The following is a 10,519-nucleotide window of genomic DNA, read 5'->3' on the forward strand; positions in this document are numbered from 1 at the left end:
GGGTCTCCAGGATCACGCCCTGGGCCAGAGGCAGGCGCTAAACCGCTGTGCCACCCAGTGATCCCCCCTGTTAGAATTCAAAATAGACCTTGCTTTTGGGGATTGGTAAGGGTGGGACCATGAGGGGGGCTTCTGAGGTGTTGGCAATGTTCTCCTTCTTCACAGGACGTTTGTCACATGGGAGCATTCACTTAGTGAAAATTCATTAGGTTGTATACTTAAAAAAAAAAAAAAAGGCACCTTTCCACTGCAGTTTAGTATACAGAAATTGCACATACCCAATGTGACAGTTTGATGAATTTTCAGAAATGGAACACAATCTTGGAACCAGCATCTAAATGAAAAAACATAACCTTCCCAAGAAACCCAAGAAACACCTTTTTTACTACTTTGCTATCACTAATTTCCATTCTGCCTTCAAAAAATATAGACTGTATTTCTTTTTGCACTTTGTGTATCGTGTGGTAATGTTCTCTTTTGTATCTAACTTCTTACATTGAGCATTATGTTTGAGATTCAGGCAGTCTTTTTTGCATTTAAGTACATTGTTCATTCTCATTGTCCAATAGTATTCCTTGGTGTAAATCTAATGCAATTTATTCTCCATTCACAGTTTATTTTAGATTTGGGTTGTTTCTACTTTTTATTGTAATAAATAAAGCTGGTATGAACATACTGTACATAATTTTTTGTTGAACTTAGATCAGCATGTCTGTTGGGTATATTCTTAGGAATGGGATAGGGTACATTATAGGGTATACATGTGTTCAGTTTATTTGATGGTTGCCCAATGGTTTTCCAAAATGATGCAATAATTTATACTCCCAAGAGCATGCTAGTATTGTTGCACATCCTTGCCAACAGTTGGTGTTATCTGTCTCTTGCATTTTAGCCATTCTGTATGTGTAAGCTGCATACTTTTATACTTTCCTATATGTTATTCTTCAAAAAAGAGTTTGCTTAAAACAGTAACCTCATAGATTTTTATCCTTCTTGTAAAACTTTAATCTGCTTTTTCTCTAATAATGCCTCACTATCATTCTTGGCTTCCAGGCTCACCTCATAGAACTGTTTTACTCATCTCATGCTGTTTCTCTCCTTACATCAATTAAGTAAAATTGAACTGAGTCTATTTCCAGTGCATTTCTCAAAGCCTACAGGAGCAAGGATTAACTTTTTCTGGGGGCTCATGGAATGCTTCAAAGAGAAGAGGCCTTTGAGTTACACCTAAAAGGACAAATAGGGCTGCCACATAGGCAAAATTATTATAAAGGCATATCTGCAAGGGAAAACTGTAAGTGTGTGGAGGGAATAATGATATGATGTGTTTAAGGGAATTACAAGCTTTTCAATATGGCTAAGAGATGAGATTAGAAAGATAGGAACAGATCATCTAGGAGGTTGTATGTAATGCTAATCAATTTGGACTTTTGAGATTATCTTTTAAATAGACTTGATTATGTTTTAGTGAGATCAATATCATAACATAATGTAAAATAGGTTAGAGTGCTGAGTCTCTTCTTAGGGGGACCAATTAGGAAACAATTGAAATACTCTCCAGATGATAAATTTTGAAGATCCTAAACACAAAGTAGTAGCCATGTATATGGCAAGGAAGAGGTGGATGTGTGGTGTCGATAAGAGAATTGACAGGTGCTAATGACTCAAAAGGTGATGGAGAAGGAAGATGGTATGATGACTGAAGGTTTTTTTTTTTTTTTTTTTTGCCATGGATGGTTAGAGTGCTGTGAGCATAAAATGCATTTTAAATGTTAATGAGAACAGTAGGGAAGATGCATCATGCATTGAGTTTGGACTGTGTTAGGGTTGACATATAAAAGGTATGCAGCTAAAAATATGATTCTGTAGGCTTAGGAAAGAGATGAACTAGAGTCATGTCTTACGTGATTGTAGACATTCCAAGGAAAGGACAGATGTGAATGAGGTCCCTGAGAAACAACGAGAGTGAGACATGAGAGCCTAGGACAGAAGTCTGAGGAATACCAACATTTCAGTGACCAGCAGCCACATGAGAACCCATGAAAGACACTAAAACTAAAATGCTTGTTGCCTTGACAACCAAGAGAGTAAACAGTTTCTGAAAGATGGAAATGGCCAATGGTGTCAAGTCTTGTGGAAAAGTCAAGTAAAAAAAGGAGGACCAAAAGCAAGTTGTGGTTTTGACAAAAGCAATTTCAGCGGTATGGTTGAGTTAAAGCTAATTAGCAATAGATCAAGGAGAAATTGAAAGTGAAGAAATAAACTTAACAATGATCATTCTTTTTTTCTTTTTTCTTTTTTTTTTTCAAGATTTTATTTATTTATTCATGAGAGGCAGAGAGAGAGAGAGAGAGAGAGAGAGAGAGGGAGAGAGGCAGATACACAGGCAGAGGGAGAAGCAGGCTCCACGCAGGGAGCCCAACGTGGGACTCGATCCCAAGTCTCAAGGATCACACCCCGGGGCTGAGGGTCGCGTTAAACCACTAAGCCACCGGGGCTGCCCCAACAATGACCACTCTTTCAGGAAGTTTGCCTCTAAAGAAGGATAAGAAGCGAATGTAAATAAAGGAATCAAGGGCACTTCATCTTGTTTCTGTACAAAATGTAACATAATCTCATAGGGATTGCAACTCTTCAACATGAGAGTGTTGGAGTAAAACATCATTTCTGGTCCCTTTGCTGGCTTATTACCATGTTTTTTCTTGACTAATGAGCATGAGAGCACCATTTAAACATATTCTTGCCTCAGAAGTCTGAGTTAGACTTCTGGGGACGCCTGGGTGACTCAGCAGTTGAGCATGTGCCTTTGTCTCAGGTGGTGATCCCGGAGTCCCAGAATTGAGTCCTACATTGGACTCCCTGCATGGAGCCTGCTTCTCCCTCTGCCCCTCTCTTTGTCTCTCTTTCATGAATAAATAAATTAATAAAAAAAAAAGTTAGACTTCTGAAGTTATATAACCTAGATTCAAATACAAACAAATATCTGGCTGGCTTTTCCTAGGACTAGCACTTCTATTAAGATTCATTGAAAGGGGCACCTGATGGCTCAGTCGGTTGAGCATCGGACTCTTGGGTTTGGCTCAGGTCCTGGTCTCAGGGTTATGAGTTTGAGCCCTGAGACAGGCTCTGCACTCAGCGTAGAGTCTGCTTAAGATTTTCTCACCCGGGACGCCTGGGTGGCTCAGTGGTTTGGCTCCTGCCTTCAGCCCAGGGTGTGATCCTGGAGACCCGGGATCGAGTCCCACATCAGGCTACCTGCATGGAGCCTGCTTCTCTCTCTCTGCCTCTCTCTCTGCCTGTGTCTCTGTCTCTCCCTCTGTCTCTCTCATTAATAAATAAATAAAATCTTTAAAATTTTTTTTTCTCACCCTCTTTCCCTGCCCCTCTCCCTACTCCTACATACACACACTTTCTCTTGAATAAATAAATCTTCAAAAAAAGATATTTTATGGGACATCTAATTTTCATAACATAAAGAGGCAGATTTTATATTGATTTATCATCATTATATATTAATGATGTTATAGTTGAGAAATTATTTGAGTTAAATGGAATTTTGAAATGGCAAATATGGACAAAAGGAGAGACATGGTTTTAAAAATTTGACTAGAGGGGTGCATGGGTGTCAGTCAGTTGGACACCTGGCTCTTGGTTTTGGCTTAGGTCATGATCTCAGGGTCATGAGATTGATCCCCCCCCCCCCCGCCCCCATGAGACTCTGCACTCAGTGGGGAGTCTGCTTGAGGATTCACTCTCTGCCCCTCTCCCTACTCTCACCTTACCTTCTCTCTCTCAAATGAATAAATAAATATTTTAAAATAAATTTGACTAGAACCATTTCAACATTGTATGGAGGAGGCAAATTGATACCAAGAAGAAAGCTGCTCTTTTGTTTAAGAAAACATTGTAATTTTTCTTTTGGTCATAAGAACTAAGGCTCCTTGCCTAGATTGAAACGGGCATGTTAAAACAATGGGAAGTAAAAATGCTTGGCATACTAGAGCAACATGAATTTTCTGTTGTCTCCTTTTAATCCAGGGGCTTCAGGAATCCTGGGATCAAAAAAGTGGGAGTGTCGAGAATGTAATTTCATAATAGTGGAGTTTGCTTTCTTTGCTGCTGAATCTTTAGCACCTAGACTTATGCCTGGTAAATCAGTAAGCTTCCATCCCATGTTTGTTGGATAAATGAAAGATCCTTATAAGAGTAAGGGCAGTCTCTAGGAGCATGGGTAGATTTTAACAAGGAGTTGTCTGCAAGAAGGGCTGATGGATTTTCTTTCTTTCTTTCTTTCTTTCTTTCTTTCTTTCTTTCTTTCTTTCTTTCTTTCTTTCTTTCTTTCTTTCTTCTTTCTTTCTTTCTTTCTTTCTTTCTTTCTTTCTTTCTTTCTTTCTTTCTTTCTTTCTCCTTCTTTCTTTCTTTCTGTATATTTGACACACAATGTTACATTAATATCAGGTGTACAACTTAGTGATTTAATAAGTTTACACATTATTCTGTGTTCACCACAAGTTTAGTTACTGTCTGTCCCGTTATGTTGCTGTTACAATGTCACTGTATTCTTTAAGCTCTGCTTTTCATTCTCTTGACTTCTCATTCCATAGCTGTAGGCCTGTGTTTCCTCCTGTTCACCCATTTGGCTCAATCCCCACCTGCCCTCCCCTCTGGCAACCATCAGTTGATTCTCTATATTTATAGTTCTCATTCTGTTTTTTGTTTACTCATTTTTTTTTTTTGGATTCCATTTATGAGTGGAGTCATATGGTATTTGTCTTTCTCAGTGTGACTTAATTCATTTAGCATAATACCCTCTAGTTCCATCCATATGTTGTCACAAGTGGCGGGATCTCATGCCATTTTATGATGGTATAATATTCCATTGTGTGTGTGTGTGTATGTGTATCACATTTTCCTTATCCATTTGTCTATTGATGGGCACTTATGTTACTTCCATGTCTTGGCTATTATAAATAATGCTGTTTTAATGTGTTTTTGTTTTCCCTGGGTAAATGCTCAGTAGTGGAATTATTGGATCATATGGAGTTTCTATTTTTCATTTTTTGAGGAAAAACTCCATACTGTTTTCCACAGTGGCTACACCAATTTACATTCCCAATAACAGTGCACAAGGATTCTTTTTCTCCATATCCTCACCAACACTTGTATCCTGTCTTCTGGATTTTAGCCATTCTGACAGATACGAGGTGTTATCTCATTGTGGTTTTGATTTGCATTTCCCTGAACATGAATGTCATTGAGTATCTTTTCATGTGTCTGTTCATGTATCATGTGTCCTAAGAGACATATGTAGGAAAACATTGCTTCTGTTGGTGTCAAAGAAATTACTGCTTATGTTCTCCTCTAGCATTTTTGTGGTTTTGGATCTCGTGTTTAGGTCTTTAATTCATTTTAAGTGTATTTTTGTGTATGGTGTTAAAAAAATAGTACATTTCATTATTTAGATGTAGCTGTCCAGTTTTTCCAGAACCATTTATTGAAAAGATTGTGTTTTATTTACTCTTTGTATATTCTTGCCTTCTTTGACAAAGATTAATTGACCATATAATTGTTCATTAATTTCTGGGCTCTGTATTCTGCTCCATTGATCTATATGCCTTTTTTTGTGCCAGTACCATACTGTTTTGATTACAGCAGCTTTGTAGTAGATCTTGAAATCTAGAATTGTGATACCTCCAGCTTTGTTCATCTTTCTTAGGATTACTTTGATTATTTGGGGTCTTCTTGGATTTCATACAAATTTTAGTATTATTCTAGTTTTGTGAAAAACTTTTCTTTTTCGCCCTCTCTTCCCTTTTTATTCCCTTCTTCACATTTTACATATATATTGTCATATTTTACATATTTTATTCATATTTTCTTATGTCTAATTATGGCCAATTCTTTTCCACTTAAGAAGTCTTTTTAATATTTCTTGGAAGGCTAGTTTAGTGGAGATAAACTCGTTTAACTTTCATATGTCTGGAATCTCTTTATCTTTCCTTCAAATCTGAATGATAACCTTGCTGGGTGTAGTGTATTTCTGGTATGTTCTTCTGCATCCTCTGATCTACTGTTATTTCCCCCTAGCATGTTCTTTATTTCAGTTATTGTATTCCTCAGCTCTGGTTGGTTTGTTTCGGTACTTTCTGTCTCTTTTTTGTAAAGATCTTACTCAGTTTTTCCACTCTTTTCTTTAGCCTGGAGGACACCTTTACAATCATCTCTTTAAAGTCTTTACATTTAAATCTGGGAGCCCCATGTGGAGCTTGATCTCATGACCCTGAGATCAAGACCTGAGGTGAAATCAAGGGTCTGATGCCAAACCAACTGAGTCACCCAGGCATCCCCTTAACAGGCATTTTCTTAAGACTATATCTTAACCCTCACTGCACTCCAAATTTCAACCACTTGATAGGAAATGAGTGGCAGTGGGGAGATAGTTGGTGAAGAAGAGAGCCTCAAAAACATCTCTTAAGTCCTATGCTGGTGGAAAAAGGCACTCACTATGCTGGGATATCTGGGTGCTTGCCCTGCACTGATTTTTTTTTTAATTTTAAGTTTTTATATTAATTCTAGTCCATTAACGTACAAGGTAATATTAGTTTCGGGTATACAATACAATGATTCAGCACTTCCATACATCACCTGGTGCTCATCATACGTGCCCTCCTTAATCTCCATCACGTATGTCACTCATTCCCTGCCCACCTCCTGTCTGGTAGCCACCAGTTTGTTCTCTGTAATTAACAGTCTGTTTCTTAATTTCTCTGTTTTTGTCACTTTGCTGATTTGTTTTGTTTCTTAAAATCCACATATGAGTGAAGTAATTTGGTATTTGTCTTTTCTGACTCATCTCCCTTAGCATTATACTCTCTGGCTCCATCCATGTCATTGCAAATGGCAAGATTTCATTCTTCTTTATGGCTGAATAATATTCCAGTGTGTGTGTGTGTGTGTGTGTGTGTGTGTGTGTGTGTATGTATGTATGTATCACTTCCTCTATCCATTCAATAGTTGATGGATCTTTGGGCTCTTTTCATAATTTGGCCATTGTTAATAATGCTGCTATAAATATTGTGGTGCACTTATCTCTTTGAATTCGTGTTTTTGTATTCTTGCATAGAGTGATTGCTGGAGCATAGGATAGACCTATTTTTAACTTTTTGAGGAGCCTTCCCACTGTTTTCCACAGTTAGCATTCCTACCAACAGTCCAAAAGGGTTACTTTTTCTCCACATCCTCACCTACACTTGTTTCTTGTGTTGTTGATTTTAGCCATTCTAATGGGTATGAAGGGATTTCTCATTGTGGTTTTGGTTTGCATTTCCTTGATGATGAGTGATGTTACACATCTTTTCATTTGTCTGTTGACCATCTGGATATCTTCTTTGGAGAAATGTCTGTTCATGTCTTATGCCCATTTTTAAATTGGATTTTTTGGTTTTTTTGGGTGTTGAGTTGAATAACTTTTTTTTTTTTTTTTAAGATTTTATCTATTTATTCATGAGAGACCCAGGCAGAGACACAGGCAGAGGGAGAAGCAGGTTTCCCATGGGGAGCCCAATGCAGTACTTGATCCCAGGTCTCTAGGACCATGCCCCAAGCCAAAGGCAGACCTCCACCACTGAGCCACTCAGGCGTCCCAAATAAGTTTTTTATATATTTTGGATACTAACCCTTTATCAGATAAACTTTTTATTTTGATGAGGTCCCAATAATTTATTTTTGCCTCAGGAAACATGTGTAGAAAAAATTGCTATGGCCAATGTCAAAGAAGTTACTATGTTCTCTTCTAGGATTTTTATGGTTTAAGATTTCACTTTTAGGTCTTCCCATTTGAATTTGTGTCTATGGTGTAACAAAGTGGTCCAGTTTCATTCTTTTGTATGTTACTGCCCAGTTTTCCCAACACCGTTTGTTGAAGAGCTTGTCTTTTTCCTATTCCTATTTTGTCAAAGAGTATTTTACCATATGAATGTGGGTTCATTTCTGGGTTCTCTATTCTGTTCTATAGGTTTGTGTGTCTGTTTTTGTGCTAGTACCATACTGTCTTAATCATTACAGTTTTGTAATATGACTTGAAGTCTGGAATTGTGATGTCTCCAGCTTTGCTTCTCTTTTTTAAGATTGCTTTGGTTATTTGGGGGTCTTTTTGTGGTTCTATATAAATTTTAGAATTACTTGTTCTAGTTCTATGAAAAATGATGTTGGTATTTTGATAGGGATTGCAGTAAATGTGTAGATTGCTTTGGTAGTATAGACATTTTAATAATACTTGTTCTTGGCTGGAGCCACCTCTGCCAGCAACATGTTCAAGGTAATTCGGAGGTCTGTGGGGCCAGCCAGCCTGAGTCTGCTCACCTTTAAAGTCTACGCGTCACCTAAAAGGGACTCACCTCACAAAACTTCTGTGAAGGTTAATGAGCTTTCACTCTACTCGGTTCCTGAGGGTCAATCTAAATATGTGGAGGAGCCAAGGACCCAGCTTGAAGAAAGCATTTCACATCTCCGACATTATTGCGAGCCATATACGAGTTGGTGTCAGGAAATGTACTCACAAATAAAGCCCAAGATGCAGAGCTTGGTTCAATGGGGGTTAGACAGCTATGAATATCTACAAAATGCACCTCCTGGATTTTTTCCAAGACTTGGTGTTATTGGTTTTGCTGGCATTGTTGGACTTCTTTTGGCTAGAGGGTCAAAAATAAAGAAGCTGGTGTATCCACCTGGGTTCATGGGACTAGCTGCCTCTCTTTATTATCCACAAAAAGCCATCATATTTGTCCAGTGGGGAGAAATTATATGACTGGGGTTTACGAGGATACATAGTCGTAGAAGATTTGTGGAAGGAGAACTTTCAAAAGTTATAGGTAAACATTGGAAACTCCATGCATTTTCTACAGAAAAATGGCAGAGAAGTCAGTACTGAATGTAGTAAATTGGCTTTCTTCTTCAGGAAAAACTATACCAGGCTTCTTTGTTATCTTGGGTGATACCATACTACCAGTGGACTAATCGGAAATCCTTTCACCTAGAGATAATGTCCAGCATTAGAACTCCTGGTTCTCGTGTTGCTATTTATGTACATAATTAAAATTCTGGATTAAGGGATCCCTGGGTGGCGCAGTGGTTTAGCGCCTGCCTTTGGCCCAGGGCGCGATCCTGGAGACCCGGGATCGAATCCCACGTCGGGCTCCCGGTGCATGGAGCCTGCTTCTCTCTCTGCCTGTGTCTCTGCCCCTCTCTCTCTCTCTCTCTGTGTGACTATCATAAATAAATTTTAAAAATTTTTTTTAAAAATTCTGAATTAAAAAAAAACAATACTTGTTCTTCCAGTCCATTAACATGAAATGTCTTTCCGTGTCTTTCATCAGTGTCTTATAAAAGTTTCAGAGTACAGGTCTTTCACCTCTTTGGTTAGTTTATTCCTAGGTATTTTATTCTTTTTGGTAAAATTGTAAATGAGATTGTTTTCTAAAGTTTTCTTTCTTCTGCTTCATTATTGATGTGTAGAAATACAACAGATTTCTTTCTGTATGCTAATTTTGTATCCCACAACTGAATTTCTTTATCAATTCTAGCAATTTTTTCTTTGTGTGTGGAGTCTTTAGGGTTTTCTATATATAGTGTTATGTCATCTGCAAATAGTGAAAGTTTTACTTCTTCTTAATTGATTTGGATGCCTTCTATTTCTTTTTGTTTTCTCGTTGCTGTAGCTAAGACTTCTGGTACTATGTTGAATACAAGTGGTGAGAATAGACATCCTTGTCTTGTTCCTGATCTTAGGGGAAAGCGCTCTGTTTTTCACCTTAGAGTATGATGTTAGCTGTGGATTTTTCATAATTGGCCTTTATTATGTTGAGATATGTTCCCTCTAAACCTACTTTGTTGATAGTTTTTATCATGAATGAATATTGTACTTTGTCAAGTGCTTTTTCTGTGTCTTTTGAAATGATCATATGGTTCTTATCCTCTTATTGATGTGATATGTCTCATTGATTGACTTGCAAATATTGAACCACCTATGCAACCCTAGAATAAATCCCACTTGATGGTGGTGAATGATTTTTTTTAATGTATCGTTGAAGTCAATTTGCTATTTTGTTGAGGATTTTTGCATCTGTGTTCATCAGGGATATTAGCCTGCAGTTCTCTTTTGTTTGTAATGGATTTTTTGTCTGGTTTTAGTATCAGGTCATGTTGTCATCATAGGATGAATTTGGACATTTTCCTCCTTTTGTATTTTTTGGAATAAATTGAGAATAGGTATTAACTCTCCTTTAAATGTTTGATACAGTTTGCCTGTGACACCATCTGGTCTTGGACTTTTGTTTGCTGAGAGTTAGAGCTTTCTCAGTTTTATCAATTTTTTCATAGAACTAGTTCCTTGTTTTATTTATCTGTTCTATTGTTTTTTCCAGATTTTATTTATTTATTTGACAGAGAGAGAGAGAGAGAGAGAGAGCGCGCGTGCACAAGCAGGGGGAGCAGCAGGTAGAAGGAGAGGGAGAAGCAGACT

The 10,519-nt window shown here is 37.8% G+C and overlaps 1 pseudogene; it reads left to right on the forward strand.

Moving 5' to 3' along the window:
* Positions 1–8,296: 8,296 nt before the first annotated feature.
* On the forward strand, positions 8,297–9,083 carry LOC140627207 (MICOS complex subunit MIC26 pseudogene; annotated as a pseudogene).
* Positions 9,084–10,519: the final 1,436 nt, after the last annotated feature.

The sequence above is a fragment of the Canis lupus genome, chromosome X (assembly GCF_048164855.1).
Source record: "Canis lupus baileyi chromosome X, mCanLup2.hap1, whole genome shotgun sequence".
NCBI classification, from domain to species: Eukaryota; Metazoa; Chordata; class Mammalia; order Carnivora; family Canidae; genus Canis; species Canis lupus.